Consider the following 17,887-nt stretch of genomic DNA (forward strand, 5'->3'; position numbering starts at 1 on the left):
AAGCAGACGCCCAGCGAGGGGTTGTGGAGGCAGCTTTGTTAATATTTAACACGATCTGGGCAGTCACTTGGAAAACAGCTGTTTACTGAGAAGAACAAACAGCTCTGATTGCTCAAAGCCGGGAGGCTTTAGGGGATTAGCAGCTGCCAGGGTTTCCAGCTCCAGCAGCCCTCAACCAGGCCCTGGCCGGGCGGAGAGGCCTGCAGCTGTCCCCGGGGGCAGTGAGAACCATAAACACGCGTCACGGGCTTGGCGGCCGGGCTCCAGAATTGCGCTCTGCAGGAAACCCAGCCCTGCAGCTGGGCCTGGGAGGCGGCTCCTGGCTGGCCGGCAGCCCCTCGCGTGGGCAGCTGCGCCCCGCAACCCTGGCTGGGTTGTTGTCCTGGACTCGCGCGCTGTCCCAGGGGGTGTCCTTGCAGACTCCAGCCGGGTGCACAGCCGGGGGCAGGTGCTCGCAAATGGAGAACCTCTAACTTGTGGAAAGAATCCCAGACTTGCTTGAAAGCCCTCCAGCTCACACCTGGGCCTTTCGGGACACCAAGCAGGACCGGCTTCCCGGAGATGACAAGCCAGCCTGTTTTCTGGAGTGTTCTCTCCATTGCTCCCACCTTGCAGTTGCCTGGTCTCCACGAGCCTGGTTATCTTGACTGAGTCTGGATCAATCAGTCCAGGAGTGACAGATCATCTCAAGCCTTACAACCACCCTCCCCCACCCCCCACCTCTATTTTCCATCATCCCTACCGCTCTCCCACAGAGACCTCCTGGAGCCCCGCCTCCTCCCCCCGTGACGGTGGCTCTTGGGGTCACCTGCACGTGAAATTCCAGCTCAGGACCAAGGGCTGCTGCCAAACTCCCCATTTCATCATCCAGGGCATCGATTGTGGAGTTGCCCAACCGTAGACCCACAGCCCCAGACATCTCCCAGCCAGTCATTGCCCACCCTGCCCAAACCACAGCTGACCTTGACCTCCGGACAACTCTCTGAGGCTATTTGCACACCTGGCCATTTATTGTGAAGGATGAAGTGCTGAGCAGTGTCCCATTATGACAGATCTGTAGGCAGACTGGGGCCTGCCCATCAGTTCTTGGTGAAGTCACTTTTCATTGGTTAGAGCCAATGTTTGTGTGAAGACTTAGTCCAAGGTTTCACAGAATAAATATAGTTTTATACCCTGAGAAAAAGACATGAGGCTGTGTAAGGTATTGGCAGAAGGTTTTCTCTGTGCACAGCACAGTTCTGACAGCTGGAAACCAGAAAGAAACATGGAAAGAATCTGAAGAGCATGACACTGGTTAGTAGTCATTTGTCTTCAGCAAAGAGGGTTAAGAAACATCCAGGGTCACTGAGATGGTGCTGGGCATTTTTATTTTAGGCTGTCCAGCATCAGAATGGCCTTCTCACATCGGGGGAATCAGCTCTTCTGGTGGGAGGCCAACCCCTGCTTCCTTCTACAAAAACCCAAAGGGCCAGAAGGAGCTCTTCCTGAACCTTGGAAGGGGGCACTGCGCTGGGCAGGGCCTCCAGCAGGCCTGGGCACAAATAGCAGAGGCCTGGATACAACCTGGGCAGGCCCTGGGCTGAGGCTAGCCCAGGGCCTCTGGGGTTCTGATCATTTCCTCTATGTGATCCTCCAGCCACTGGGTCTCCCTTTAAAAATGCCTCTCCTTTCAGTCACCCCATCATTCATTCACTGTTACCCAACAGAAATGCACTGAACACCTACTGCGAATCCCCCACCAGCAGGCAGGAGTGTATACTGACCATGGGTGTGGGGGGATGGGTGGCCCCAGGCAGCCAGCAAGGCAAGGAAAGACTTCGAGAGCCTCAGAGCAGAGGAGAAGGGAACCGTGGACAGCACCAAAGGTGTTGGTGGGGCTGGGGGTTGGAAGGGCTGTTGGCTCTGTGAGCACAAGGCAGCCCCTGCCTTTGGCAAAGCTGCTCCTGGGATAATCCAGTCTCCCCAGTCAGTCACCCTCTCCCTCCCTGGGGAGGATGTGGGTGTCCTCTCTGGACAGGGCAGAGGTCAGTGTCTGCCCCGCATTGCAGCCCTTTGGCTTATTTGCCTGTTTATTCCTTTTTATGTCCTCACCCTCCTAGCAGGCTGAATGTGAGTCCTTTTATTGGTATGTGTCCATGTATATAACACACAGTGCTGTTTTTTATTATCTTCATTAAATTTTTTTTAGATTTTACTTTTTTATTGTGGTAAAATATACCTAACATAAAATTTACTGTTTCAACTACTTAAAAAAAAATTTATTTGGCTGTGCCAGGTCTGAGTTGTGGCAAGCAGGATCTTTAATTGTGGCCTGTGGGATCTAACTCCCTGACCAGGGATTGAACCCATGCCCCCTACACTGGAAGCATGGAGTCTCAGCCACTGGACCACCAGGAAAGCCCCACCATTTTAACTCCTTTTAAGTGTACAGTTCAGAGGTGTTAAGTACATTCACTTAAGTGGTTGCACGTGTAGCCATCACCACCATTCATCCACAGAACTCTATCTTCCCCAAATGACACTCTGCACCCATTAACACTCACTCCCCATTCTCTCCCTCTCCAGCTCCCAGCACCCACCATCTATTTTCTGTCCTTAGGACTTTGCTATAGGGACCTCACCTAGGGCTTCCCTTGTGGCTCAGATGGTAAAGAATCCACCTGCAGTGTAGGAGACCTGGGTTTGATCTGTGGGTCAGGAAGATCCCCTGGAGGAGAAAATGGCAACTCCAGTATTCTTGCCTGGAAAATCCAATGGACAGAAGAGCCTAAAGGGCTATAGTCCATGGGGTTGAAAAAGAGCCGGTCATGACTGAGTGACTATACCACCACCAGGGACCTCACCTAAGTGGAACTGCACAGTCGTTGCTCTTTTGTGACCGGCTTATTTTACTGAGCACAATGTATTAAGTTCATGCACATCATAGCAGGTACCAGAGTTTCCCTCATTTTTAGGGCTGAGGAGTAGTGCAGTGAGGGCTTCCCAGGGGGCTCAGTGGTAAAGAATCCACCTGCAATGCAGGAGACATAGGAGATACAGGTTCGACCCCTGGGTTAGGGAGATCCCCTTGAAAAGGAAATGGCAACCCACTCCAGTATTCTTGCCTGGAGAATCCCATGGACAGAGGAGTCTGGAAGGCTATAGTCCATAGGGTCGCAGATTCAGACACAAATAAGCGACTTAGCACACAGTAGCACGGTGTTTTGAAACCATGGCTTGGTTATCCATTCATCTGTTGACACACAGCGCTGTGTTTTAAATTTACATGATTAATATGACTGTCTTGGCCTTGTTTGTTTCTTATTTCCACTCAGCACCATGACCATGATTCATTCCTGTTCTGTGTGCACATCCAGGCCTTGGCTTCTAACAGGGGCTGAGAGTCCCAGGCTCCCCCACCCCCAGGCCAACCCCTCCCTTCAGCACACAGCCCTGCCAAAACCATCCATGTGCAGGTCCCACCTATCATTACCCTTCTTTTCATAGTTGTAGTTTCCACCCTTTGGTTCTTTTTATGACTCCTTGTTTCTGTTTTTTATTATTAATACCCTCCTTTGCCTGAGAATATTTATTATACTTATTTTAAATTCTCGATCTGCCTGAAAATGCTGCTTCCTAGGGTGACTGTGGTTCAAGGTGTAGTCTCTATGTGAGCTGCTGTACCTGTGGGCTCCTGCTTCCCCAGGGTGTTGTCACCCTGTCTGGGGACAGATAATGGGGGACAAGGTGAAGCCCAGGTTGGATCTGAGTGTTGGCGTCCCTCCCGGAGGGGCTTTAAGAAACGGACAAGCCCCAAGACCACAGAATTCCTGCCCACCTCCCTTCTTTGCTGTTGCTCCACTAGAATTTTAATTAAACTGATAGATGCCAGGGGTCCTGGGAGGAGGCCGGCTTTTCGAGTCTCAGAGTAGGAAGGAGGTGAGGAAGGGGTGTGGGAGAAAAGTTTGATCTGGAGGTGCCAGCTTCTACAGCTCCTCACCTGGCAGGATGGGGCCGCCCCAATCAAACCCTCCCCAATTCAAGGCTGCTGCCTGAGCTGCTAGTCTCTGTCTCAGATGAGCGGGGCAGAGACAGAAACAGAACCACCCAACTCTCCTCTGCCCTGGAGGCTGTCCCCTCCCCCCAGCACCCCCATCACCACCCCCAGGGTTCCCACCAGCCTCGGGTCTCCCCAGGGCTTTCCAGTTGTGTGTCTCCTCCCTCTCCTGAGGGGTCTCCAAGGTTGATGCAGGTGGGGGTGAGAACAGCCCCTGCTTGTTCTCCATCTCATCCAGACCCCTCCTTCTGCTAAATGTTAAATCGCTTCAATCGTGTCCAACTCCATTCAACGCCATGGACTATAGCCCACCAGGCTCCTCTGTCCATGCAGTTCTCAAGGCAAGAATACTGGAGTGGGTTGCCATGCCCTCCTCCAGGGGATCTTCCTGACCCAGGGATGGAACCTACATTCCTCCCCAGGAGGATTCTTTACCACTAGCACCACCTGGGAAGACCCTGCTTGTTTTCTATCTTGTCCAGACCCTCCTTTTACCCTCCCTCAAGTCCAGATGGATTCGGAGCCCTGGCAGATGCTTGCAAACAGTTGGGTGAATTCATGGATGAGATGGTGATGGACCCCCTGGAGCCTACCTTCAGCGCTCACTGGAGGCCAACTGGTAACCAGGCCTCTGCACTCCCCTAGCTCAGGCCTCACTCTCTCCAGTGAGCACCCTGTGCCTGTCAGTCTCTTTGGATCTGGATAAAGTCACTTCTGATCCACTGAGCACATTTCACAGGCAATAGTGAAAAAAGGGGCTTGGCTAGAACTTTAAAAATTAAACCAAATTGTGAAAATGTGCAAAAATTCACATAGGAGTTCATTTTGTCTTACAAATTAAAAAGAAATGACCAGATACAGAACTATGATCTGCCTCTTACAATAAAAAATGCAGGAACCTATTGTTAATTAGTTTTTTGGCATATTTCATATGCTTGACGATTTTAATAGCAAACATTCCTATAGTATTTACTAAGTGCCAGGCACAGTTCTAAACTATAGATGTCTGTATGCATTTAATATATTTAATGTTCTCAATCATGAGAAAAAGCATCATTATTATCCCCATTTTACAGATGAGCAGACTGAAGTGCAGAGAGTTGAAGCAACTTGCCAGCCACACAGCTGGTGCTGGGGGGCCATGGACCCAGCCCCTCACCCTGGGTCAGTGGCATGTATGGCTCACTTCCTGTATGACGACTATGTCCTGGTTAGGAGGAGGGTCAGCCTTGCAAAACCCCAAGGGCCTCCTGTGTCTTTGGAGCTTTTCTCTTTGGAAGTGGTTGTTGGCTGTTGGTGGTGTTCAGCAGTCCTGTCCTGGTCCCTGAGAGGGACCCACCTCACAGTCCTCACCGTGGCTGGTGCTGTGTAACTCAGCAGGTCAGCTCTTCCGTGGGTCCACCCTGAGCCCCGTGGTACTCTCCCATGTGTGGGACCCTACAGCTCATTCCCCTGGCTGGGCGGGGGAGGCCCTCAATGCTGCAGGAGAGGCTGATGTTCTGGGCTGTTCATTCGCTGGCTAAGGGAGGCCTTGTGTCCAGCCCTCATTTGGGCCCTGGGTGGACAAAACAGACAGTGCCTGCTCTGTTTTTATGGTGTGGACATTCTGTTACAGTTTAATGCAGAGGGGAAACAGGACAGTTAAATAAAATACCCATAATAAGGAGGAAAATGGAGCAGGAAAAGAGGACAGGAAGAGGTCCCTAGGGAAGCCGCAATTTAAATAAGTGTGGGGTGAGGAGGGGTCTCTGAAATGGTGAGAGGGAGGGATGGCCCCCAGGGCCCTGAGATCAGGAAGGGCAGAGGGCAGGGCAGGGGGTCAGGCTGGAAGGAGGGAGCAGCCTCCCTCCACCGGTGGGGTGGGGTGGGGCTTTGGCTCTGTCTCTGTGTTGGGGGCAGGGGACAAGCAGGACAGACACTGGTGAGAGACATGGGCTCGGGGGTCAGGACATTTAAGCAGGGGGAGGTGAGGGTGTCCAGCGGCAGAGGCTGGGTAGGAGGCCCAGGTGAGACCGTAAGGAAGGCGCTGGGAGTCGCATGATTCTCACAGTCCAGTGCACGCAGAGGGCTGCCCGGGAGGTGGTGTCGGAGGTGGAGGGGTCAGTGGCTGGAGGGCAGCAACTCCCTGTCCGGAGCCGCGGGATGGAGCGTGGGGTTGAGAGCCGCACAGCCCTGGAGAGAGAATGGCAGAGGTACTGGAGACAAGCGAGTGTAGACGGCTCGCTGAGAAGTTCTTGGAAGAGGATGGAGAGCAGTGACCGGAGGAAAGTGGGTCACAGGAGGACTTTTTGTTCGGTGTTGGCCTTTAGGACAGGAAGAAAGAGAAACACCCACGTGCGTCTAGCTGGACAATGTGACCTAGGAGGGAGGTAATATTGCTTCGAGTGGACCGAGGGGGGGGGCGGGGAAGGGGGTGCGGCAGGGATGGGTAGTGTCCCGAAGAGCTGCGGTGGGGGAGGGGTGGTGCGGGATGGGGGTGGACAGAGGGCAGGGCTGTGCATCTCCCCGACTCAGAGTGGGGGTCCTGGCCCAGCACCCCGGCTTTCACTGCCCCCCCCCCCCACTGTCCCCCTCCCCCGTCTAAGCTGCCCCCGGAGCTGCTCTGTGAGTGCACAGACCCCCACGCTGAGCCGGGGAGGAAGGGACAGGTGGTGCCCTCGCGGGGTCTCCTGTGGGGGACGGGGATGCAGTGACAGCAGGTGTCGCGGCGGCGGAGAGAGGGGTGGTGGGTCCCTGAAGGGGCGGCGGGTCCGGGTCCCTTACGGTCCAGCGGATGCCGGGACGACTGGATGGAACCGGGCTCTGGGTCGGGGCTCTGGGGCAGGGCCTGGGGCTGCCTGGCTCACAATGCGCTCCAGTCACTGGATCCCGAAGCCCTCGCCTTCAGCCCCTCCCCAAGCTCTGGCAGGATTTAGAGGCTCTGCCAGTTGACACCCTGCCTGCACATCTGCACCGGCAGGGGTCAGGACTGAAACTTGCAGAACTGCTGGTTCCTTCTGGAACATTCCACCATCTGGGCCTCGTTCAAGCTGGCCGGACCTGTGCCCCAGAGACGTGACCCCATAGGGTCCCTCCATCCCCACCCTAGGGGAGCCTGACGACCAGGAGGGGCTCTGAGGGGCTGCCTTCCATGCCATCTAAATGCAGGAAGGAGTTTCCTCTCCACTCTGTCACATATATGGTGTTCTTTCCGTTTACCGGCTGTTTCTCTAAGCTTGGCTTCATCTTTAGCGAATATCTTCTGATCCTATTTAAATTTTTTGACATACACATGAGGAATGTAGCTAAAAATGAGAGTAGTGAAGAGAAACATTTTTTTAAGTCAGTGCAAATATTTTTGGAATTTAATTTTCCTGAGAAAAAAAAGAAAACATCCTGCAGACAAAGAGTCCGCTTCCTGTTTTCACACCCCTGGCCTCTGGGGTCTTTATTTGTAAACCTAACACAGTGATACAGGACTCCACAAACCACCTCCCTCCCAGCAAAATCATAACAATCAAATCGCCCTCCCCCTCCTCCTCCCTTTCCTTCCCTCTCCTTTATCTTCTTGGATGATTGTAGACAAATAAGATGACACCCCCTAGAAGACAAAGCTCCCAGACATGGAGAATCAAATAAAACAAGATACTGCTACATCATTAGAAGCCTAATTCAGCAGAAGCTTCCAACAGTGACGCAAACAGATGCAGACAGAGCAATGCAGGAGAGCGAGTGTGAAAAGGGAGCAGCCGGCATGGGGCTCAGTCTCCAGCACGCTGTCACACATCGTCCACATGATAACAGAGACCTAGGTCCTCTCTCCAAGGCATTCGAGACCGAGGATGGTACTCATGTGGCTGAGGGACCTTCCTCCACTCATAACCTGCTCAGCCTGCAGCTGTCTGGGTGCCCCGTGATGGTCCCTCGAGAAGTCCAGGCTGGGGTGCAGGCACTGTTTGTCTTCCCAAGGCGGATCAGGGTGACAGTGAACATAGCAGGCTCTTCTGGAAGCCCATACAGAGGAGGAGTAAGGCTCCCTGTCCGTGAGGATGGCAGGCTTTGTGACTGAGCCCACTGATGGTATGTAGTGGAGGTGATGTATGGCGCTCCAGGGGTGTGTGTGGTGGGGGGGAGGAAGTGGTCAGAAAAGCAGCTCTCGCCTGGACCCCTCTACCTCTCAGGACAAGCACTGCTTTACTAAGGTTGTCATTAAGTTTTGGGGTAACTTGTTACACAGCTGTTTCAGTCTGTTCAGGCTGGTGTAACAAAAAGTGACATTAACTGGAAGGCTTATAAACAACATCTACTTTCCATCTCTGGAGGCTGGGAAGTCCAAGGTCAAGGTGCTGGCAGAGTTGGAGTCCGGGAGACCTTACTGGGTGAAGACGGAGCAGGACAGGAAGAGGTGGGCAGGTGCAGGGCTGGGCGTCTCCAAGACAGGACCACCGAGGTCCACTGGGGTCCCCCAGGATGGGACTGGGCAAGCTTCCCCTGCCACTGTAGGGTCACCTGTGGTATTGGGAGGTCCCTTCCAGAAGCACTGAAGCCCCTGGGGGTGGCTAGCACCTTGTCCTAGGCATCTTATCCCTGTTGGGCACAGGTCTGGGGATCTTGGGGGAGGCAAGTGGGGCCTCAGGGATCCCTCCACCTGCCATCAGCCCCGCCAGCCCCACCCTAGTCCCTATGGGTGGGAGGCTCAGTGTGGTCTAAGGCCCGCTCTCCAGGGGGTAAGTGCCCTTTCCTGAGAACACCAGCCTTCCCTTTGCTTGGGGTTACGGCATCCTGCTCTCTGTGAGGAGCACCTGGCAGGTGCAGGAGGAGAAGGCCGGTCTCCAGCCAAAGGGTGGAGGCTCCATGTCCTGACCGTTGCTCTTGGTTCCTTCATGTTTGTTTATGCAGCACCTTCTCCACCTGTCTACCAGGCCGGGCTTAGCCTTGGACAAACCTGGCCACTCAGGCCAAAGTCAGCCCCACCTCACTGTCTTATTTTCTGTTGTCTCTCATTCTCGTGACTCTTCCCACGTGTTGGAACTCTCCAGTCCCCCTATCTGGTCCGTGTGTCCACTATCAGCCATATCCGCTCTGAGACCTCAGGTTGGCAAAGACAGGGACCTGCTGGCAGGGCCACTGCCTTCCCATTGGGCTCAGAACCTGCAGCCTGGCAGGGTTCAGGCCGCCAGTATTTGGGGGGCAGGGGAGCAAGTGGGAGACCCAGGCTCCCGGTTGTGGGGTGGGTGCTGGGGATTCTGATGAACAGTTTACAGTCACAAGAGCCCCAAAGGGCTGGGCGCCATGCATAGACAACAGTCAGCAGCACTGAGGGCAGTGAGGAGTCTCTGCTGGGTCATCTGGTCTCTGAGGAGGGTCTCCATGGGCGGGAAGGAGAAGCACTTTGGGGGTGTAGCAAAGCACACCTGGGCCAGGCACAGGGCAGGCTGAGGTGGGCAGCCATGTTCAGGTTCATCAGGCCTCGCTCCTTCAATCACTGTCTCCCCTGCACACTCCAGGCCCTCCTGAAACCCCTCGCTTGTGTGGAGTGAGGAAGGGGGACACAGAACCTCCTCCACATCCTCCACCCCACCCCCTCCCTCCGGCATCTGTGCTGCTCTACGGGGCTTGGCCACAGGGGCTAAAGGACACCCTGCTCCCTGGGACCACCTGGACGGCTTGTTTCCAATGACCACGTGTGGGTGGAAAGGAACCTGTGGGGAAAGGTAGCCTCCAAATAACAATATGGAAAAAATGTTAAAGAGATGGAGCTAGCGTAGGATGGCTGCAAGCCTCATTCATTAAAGTAAAAAATAAGGAAAACTGGCATGAAAGTCAGGAAAATTACAGGGTATTTCCTGCAAGGAATAAATGGGATATCCATGGAAATTTCTTGAGGCATAGTAAGTTTACTGTTTCTCTTCTTTAAAAAAATATCTAGCTGTGGTTCACCTGTCCCTACCCCCGCCCCAAGAAAAGCAGTTATTTATGGCTGTAGAACACTCCTTGTTCAGAGCAACTTCAGAGAACAAATGCGGCTCCTGGAGCCTCACCAGCGGTGAACACTCTGGCACTGGGTCAGGTTTGGGGGTTTGGGGGTTTGCTTGAAGCCATTAATTGCCACATAAAGCCCTTGAGAAAAGCCCTGGATCTGGGGTCTCGGCCATAAAAGCCCTTTGAGAACTGGTGGGAAGCTGGTCTTCCAGTTCTTGTCGTCAAAAAGTCCAATCCCCAAGCAGGAACTCCCGATTACTCACTGACAGGATGGACATGTGAGGGCCACCTGGGGGGTCATTACTGCGAAAATCCCTCCTGGAAGCCGGCCTCGCGGGCCGCCCAGACCTGCCTGGGAGCTGCTGCCAGTGTGACCACAAGGGAGCCCAGGGAGCCCTGGTGGGGGACTGAGGAGAACATGGAGGCCTCATTCTCCCTCCTAAATGAAGCAGGCTTGGCCCACCCCTGACTTTAAAAATGACTAGCTAAATGCCTGGGTCTGGCTGCTCTGGCACATGCCAGGGGAGTTATTTAGAAAGTAAACACCTAAAATAAGCCTAGACGCAAACTCTTCTCTACTGCTGGAGGGGCTTCCCATAAGCCCTGTGCAGGAACGCAACCGAGAAGGAATGGGCTTCCCCAGTGGCTCAGATGGTAAAGAATCTGCCAGCAATGCAGCAGACCCGGGTTCAATCCCTGGGTCAGGAAGATCCCCTGGAGGAGGAAACGGCAACCCACTCCAGTATTCTTGCCTGGAGAATTCCATGGACAGAGGAGCCTGATGGGCACGCACGTGCGCGCGCATGCACGCACACACACACACACACACACACATACACAGACACACAGTCAAGATGGATGGGGTTTCTGAGACAGTGGAATCCAGGAGGGCTGCTTGGCACAGGATGCAGCCAGGGTCACAGATGCAAAAGCAAGTGACAGTTTCCTTTGCCCCTTGTGAGGATGGCCACTGAAATGGGAAGAGCAGTGGATACGAGTCTATGTCCATTCTAAGCCCAGGCAGCTCTCTCCTCCACAGCACTGTGAACTCTGACCCTGCCTCTCCCTTCATGACTGTGTCTGTTCCAGAGAACTTCACCCACTCTCAGTGGGCACGACCCCTGTGGTCAGTAGTTGTTCAGCCCAAATGGCTTGAGGAGGAAGTGGCTCCAGTTGGGAAACTGATACTGGAGTCTTTACGAATGAGTCTGCTGATGGTTTGGGGCTGTTTTCATTGATCAGGTCACTGGGGTCACAAACTCATGCACAGCTGTGTTTTCCTTTTCCACCATCAGTTCTGCTCAGTGATATTCAATATTCACGACCCAAGTGAAGGTTTACACAGAAAACAGTCCTCTGAGTAAATATAAATGGCCAATAAGTGCAAGAAGTAAGGCTCTACCTCACGGGGTCAGAGAAAGGTGAAGTTTCAAACTCCACACTGGTCAGAAGGTTTGCTCTGCAGAGATAAAAAGAGAAGGTGTCTGTGGTAGAGATGGTGATACCGTGTGTGACGGGGACACAGGCTGTCCTGTCCACAACTGAGAGCAAAGGGCGCCACCTTTCTGAGAAGGACGGCAAAGGTTTCTCAGTATTTTTCTTCACAATGTCCAACATTCAGTAAAAAATTACCAGGTTTGAAAAATGCCAAGGTTGGACCAAAAGAAAAAACTTGACAATAGAATCAATTTGTATGGGAGATTCTGATATGGTTGTTGTCAGGCTCTTAAGAGCTTTGAAACACTAAAGTCATGTGTTCCAGAGATTAAATGACAAGATGGATATTCTCACTGGCACCCTGGAAGCAATAAATGGACATTAGAGAACTTTAAAATATGGTAACTAAAATTAAGGCACTGATTTTTAACTAAAATTAAGTTTAACTACAGATTACACAAAGTGAAGAAAGTAAGTAAGTAACCATGAAGAAAGTAAGTAACAGTGAAGGCAGATTAGAAAAATATATCCAGACTGAAGCAAGAAGAGAAAAAAAATTAAAAATACAAAAAGAATTTAAGAGAAATGTATACAATTCAAGTCCCAGAAGGATAAGAGAGAGGGAACAGGGGCAAGAAGTAACATTTAAAGAGAGAATAGCCAAGAACTGTCCAAAAATGATGAAAGACAGAAAGCCACAGATTGAAGAAGAGTCATAAATCCCAAGTGGTACAAATGAAAACTACACCTGGACATGAACCTGGTGAAACTGCTGAAGACCAAAGAGAATATCTGAAAAGCAGTCATTAAAAACTGTAAGATGAGGCTTGGATTCACCGAGTTTGGTGCCTCAGCCAGAAATGTGTCTCCCATGCAGCCACGTAAGACACAGGATACCTGAGTAAATTTGAATTTCAGACAACAAATTTTTGTGTGTTTAAGTAAATGCATGTTAAGTCGCTTCAGTCATGTCTGACTCTTTGTGACCCTATGGACTGTGGCCCGCCAGGCTCCTCTGTCCATGGGATTCTCAGGCAAGAATACTGGAGTGGGTTGCCATTTCCTTCTTCAAGGGATCTTCCCAACCCAGGCATCAAAGTAAGCATGTAAACATGCATTATTTGGACCATGCATGCATGCTCAGTTGCTTCAGTCATGTCTGACTCTTTGTGACCCTATGGACTGTAGCCCACTAGGCTCCTCTGTCCATGGGATTCTCCAGGCAAGAATACTGGAATGGGTTGTCATGCCCTCCTCCAGGGGACCTTCCTGACCCAGGGATCAAACCCGTCTCTTATGTCTGCTGCATTAGCAAGTGGGTTCTTTACCACTAGCACCACCTGGGAAGCTCTATTTGGACTGTGCTTATGCTAAAAAATTCTTCATCATTTATCTGAAATTCAACCCAAAGCAAACATAACTGGGCACAAGTGCAGTTTGGGTTTCTAAGTCCATGGAGCCACACCTTATTTCATGGAAGATGGGCCAAGCTTGGTGAAATGGCGGCCGAGGTCCCTGCCTCCATGGATGGGGTATCCATGCCCGACCCAACTTGATGGCTTTCAACAGACTGTCCCCTAACCTTCACAAACACTGCGGATTAAACAGTTCAGTGTTATAAACAGTTCCCCAGGAAGTTCTGGGTCTCTGTTAAGGTTTTGATATTATCTTCAAATAAACAAACAAATAAATACATCAAAAAGGCTCATGGTTCTCACCAATCTGTGTTACTCCTAAGAATTGGCCTTGACTTTTAAATCTCTGTTCTCAGCCTCAGTTTCCTCATCCGTCCAGTGAGTGCTTGACTCATGGACTCAGGGTTGGGTTACATGAAGTAACATCTGTAAAGTGCTTTACTCAAACTGACAATCACCACTACTTGACAAATGGTAGCTATTGTTGTGTGGTTGACTGAGTAATGCCTCCCTGTAGAGATGTCCAAACCCCTATTCCTGGAACCTTCATGTTATGTCACAAGGCAAACAGGATTTTGCAGATGTGATTAAAGTGAAGGACCTTGAGATGGGGAGATTATCCTGAATTTTTCAGGGGAACCCAATGTAATCATATGAATCTTTAGAATCAAAGAATCTTTCCCAATGTAAATTGGTGTAGTCACTGTGGAGAACAGAATGGAGGTTTCTCAGAAAACTAAAAATAAAATTACCATATAACACAGCAATCCCACTGCTGGGTATGTATCAGCAAAAACTATAATTAGAAAAGATACAGTCATGCTCGCTTCGGCAGCACATATACTAAAATTGGAAGAAGATTAGCATGGCCCCTGCGCAAGGATGACACGCAAATTCGTGAAGCGTTCCATATTTTTAGATCAATGGAACAGAATAGAAAGCCCAGAGATAAATCCACGAACCTATGGTCACCTTATCTTCGACAAAGGAGGCAAGGATATACAATGGAAAAAAGACAACCTCTTTAACAAGTGGTGCTGGGAAAACTGGTCAACCACCTGTAAAAGAATGAAACTAGAACACTTTCTAACACCATACACAAAAATAAACTCAAAATGGATTAAAGATCTAAATGTAAGACCAGAAACTATAAAACTCCTAGAGGAGAACATAGGCAAAACACTCTCTGACATAAATCACAGCAGGATCCTCTATGACCCACATCCCAGAATTTTAGAAATAAAAGCAAAAATAAACAAATGGGACCTAATGAAACTTAAAAGCTTTTGCACAACAAAGGAAACTATAAGCAAGGTGAAAAGACAGCCCTCAGATTGGGAGAAAATAATAGCAAATGAAGCAACAGACAAAGGATTAATCTCAAAAATATACAAGCAACTCCTCCAGCTCAATTCCAGAAAAATAAATGATCCAATCAAAAAATGGGCCAAAGAACTAAACAGACATTTCTCCAAGGAAGACATACAGATGGCTAACAAACACATGAAAAGATGCTCAACATCACTCATTATCAGAGAAATGCAAATCAAAACCACAATGAGGTACCATTACACGCCAGTCAGGATGGCTGCTATCCAAAAGTCTACAAGCAATAAATGCTGGAGAGGGTGTGGAGAAAAGGGAACCCTCTTACACTGTTGGTGGGAATGCAAATTAGTACAGCCACTATGGAAAACAGTGTGGAGATTTCTTAAAAAGCTGGAAATAGAACTGCCATATGACCCAGCAATCCCACTTCTGGGCATACACACTGAGGAAACCAGATCTGAAAGAGACACGTGCACCCCAATGTTCATCGCAGCACTGTTTATCATAGCCAGGACATGGAAGCAACCTAGATGCCCATCAGCAGACAATGGATGAGGAAGCTGTGGTACATATACACCATGGAATATTACTCAGCCATTAAAAAGAATTCATTTGAATCAGTTCTAATGAGATGGATTAAACTGGAGCCCATTATACAGAGCGAAGTAAGCCAGAAAGATAAAGACCATTACAGTATACTAACACATATATATGGAATTTAGAAAGATGGTAATGATAACCCTATATGCAAAACAGAAAAAGAGACTCAGATGTATAGAACAGACTTGTGGACTCTGGGAGAAGGAGAGGGTGGGATGTTTCAAGAGAACAGCATCGAAACATGTATATTATCTAGGGTGAAACAGATCACCAGCCCAGGTTGGGTACATGAGACAAGTGCTCGGGCCTGGTGCACTGGGAAGACCCAGAGGGATCGGGTGGAGAGGGAGGTGGGAAGGGGGACTGGGATGGGGAATACATGTAAATCCATGGCTAATTCATTTCAATGTATGACAAAAACCACTGCAATGATGTAAAGTAATTAGCCTCCAACTAATAAAAATAAATGGAAAACAAAAACAAAAACAAAAAAAAATAAATAAAATAAAATATTTAAAAAAAGAAAAAAGAAAAGATACAGTCACATCTATGTTCCTTGCAGTGCTATTAAAAATAGCCAGGACATGGAAACCATCTTAATATTCATCAACAGATGAATGAATGAAGAAGATGTGGTATGTATACACAATGGAGTATTACTCAATCATTAAAAGGAACAAAATAATGACATTTGCAGCAACATGGATGGACCTAGAGATTATCATATGAAGTGTAGTAACTCAGAAAGAGAAAGACAACTACCATGTGATATCACTCTTATGTGAAATCTAAAATATGACACAAATAAACTTATCTATGAAACAGACTCGCAGGCATGGAGAACAGACTTGTGGTTACCAAAGGGGAAAGCAGGGGGTAGGGTGGGGAAGAAGAGAAGATAAGTCAAAAGATTGGGATTAACATGCACACACTGCTACATATTGGTTTTCCTCATCAGCACACTTGGCATCCATACCTTTCATTATTGGGAGCTTCCCAGGTGGTTCACTGTTAAAGAATCTGCCTGCAATGCAGGAGATGAGGGTTCAGTCCCTGGGTTGGGAAGATCTCCTGGAGGAGGGCATGGCAACCCACTTGACTATTCAGGCCTGGAGAATCCCATGGATAGAGGAGGCTGGTGGGCTACTGTCCACAGGGTCACAAAGAGTCAGACACAATTGAGTGACTAAATCACCACCAATACTACGTATAAAATAAACAAGTTCCCCATGTGCATAGCACAGGGAACTATATTCGATATCCTGTAACAAACCAAAATGGAAAATCAATAAAAAGACCCTTCCCTACTTGTAGTCAGAAGAACAGGTGGCTGTGAGTGAGGGGCAGAGAAATGAAGCCTGCTGTCTTTGAAGTGGGAGAGGGGCCATAAGCACAGGGTGTGGACAGACTCAAAGCTGGAAAAGGCCAGTTCATACTTGGAAAGAACATCTCTGCAGGGAAGCAGATCACAGGACGTGTGAAGCTAAAGCCACTCACCTTGAAGCCTCTCCAATTCCCTGGATACATGGGTAACCCTGTCAGCGTGTTATTCTGTTAGGGGTTAGAGAACCATTGACCAAGACTGTCTGCTTCGGCCAGGCATGAGGATAACCACTTGCATGAGCTGTCGCACAATGGTACTGCAGTGAAAACTAACTGAGAAAATTCAGGAGGGCTAAAATTCATCTTGGCTGAGAGAGGCCCGCACCACCAGGAAGGATCCTGAGTCACCAAGTATGGACCAAACAAGATGACTGGCTGAGACAACCTGAAATCTAACCCATCACTATGAAACCTGAGACTGTGGGCCTCATGGCAGAGCAGTTCTCCTGGGTTCCCTGACTTGCTGCTCCCCACACGGGCCCCCCGTCCCAATAAAGTCTCTTGCTCTGTCAGCACATGTGTCTCACTGGACAGTTCATTTCCAAGTGTTAGAGGAGAGCCCACTTTGGGCCCTGGATGGGGTCCTCTTTCCTGTAACAGCCTTTGCTGCTCCCCAAGATGCAGGAGGTCCATTTATGTGCCCAGCACTGCCATCTGGGTTCTGAGTGGATGCCTCTTTCAGGGGCAGCATCTTCTCCCTGCTTCTGTGGCTGCTTGGCTCACAACTGGATGCCAGGTCCTCAACTACACAGAGAAAGCTTTAGTTCTGGCAAAGGTGAGGGGCGGGGTGGGGGGGTCCTTTCAGACTTGAAGGAACAGAGTCCAGGCTGGGCAGGTTCTCTCTCCCCAGCTGCCTATTAAAGAGCTGCAGCAGTGTCCACTGAGGAACCAATGGCCAGCTGTCTTCAGCCTTAAAAATGCTTCTCCTCCCTGAACGCTGCCAAAGAACAAGAAAGAAGAAAGGACAAAAGCACAGTGTGAAAAGATACCTGCACTCCAATGTTCACTGCAGCACTGTTCACAATAGCCAAGATGTGGAAACAAACTAAGTGTCCACTGACAGAGGAATGGATAAAGCAGGTGTGGTACACATATGCCATGGAATACTACTCAGCCATAAAAAGAATGAAACAATGCCATCTGAAACAACATGGATGGACCTAGAGGTTATCACACTAAGTGAAGTAAATCAGACAGAGAAAGACAAATACCATATGATATCACTTACATGTGGCATGTAAAATATGACACAAATCAACTAATCTATGAAATAGAAACAGACTCTCAGATGCAGAGAACAAATTTATGCTTACCAAAGGGGAATAGGGGGAGGGATAAATTAGGAGTTTGGAATTAACAGATACACATTATGATATATAAAATAGATAACCAATAAGGACCTGATGTATAGCACAGGGAACTATACTCAATGTTTTGTAATGACCTATAAGGGAAAGGAATCTGAAAAAGAATATATATATATATATATATATATATACACACGCACACACACATATATATACATACATACATACATATATATATATACACACACACACACATTATGTAAGAGCTATATATATTTTTTTTATATGGGGGTGCTGGTGCTAAGTTGTTTCAATAGTATCTGACTCTTTGTGACCCATGAACTGTACCCCGCCAGGCTCCTCTGTTCATGGCATTCTCTAGGCAAGAATACTGGAGCGGGTTGCCATTCCCTCCTCCA

At 49.5% G+C, this 17,887-nt stretch overlaps 1 long non-coding RNA gene and 1 pseudogene across 1 annotated transcript; both read left to right on the top strand.

The window, feature by feature from the left end:
* The first annotated feature begins 370 nt into the window (after nt 1-370).
* On the top strand, nt 371-8,699 carry LOC110149430 (uncharacterized). The gene is made up of 4 exons (XR_002317469.2): nt 371-1,293; nt 5,113-5,200; nt 6,346-6,405; nt 7,598-8,699. It is a non-coding gene; the product is annotated as an uncharacterized lncRNA (long non-coding RNA).
* Nucleotides 8,700-13,668: 4,969 nt separating this feature from the next.
* Nucleotides 13,669-13,766, top strand: LOC139038782 (U6 spliceosomal RNA; annotated as a pseudogene).
* Nucleotides 13,767-17,887: the final 4,121 nt, after the last annotated feature.

The sequence above is a fragment of the Odocoileus virginianus genome, chromosome 16, assembly GCF_023699985.2.
Source record: "Odocoileus virginianus isolate 20LAN1187 ecotype Illinois chromosome 16, Ovbor_1.2, whole genome shotgun sequence".
Taxonomy (NCBI): domain Eukaryota; kingdom Metazoa; phylum Chordata; class Mammalia; order Artiodactyla; family Cervidae; genus Odocoileus; species Odocoileus virginianus.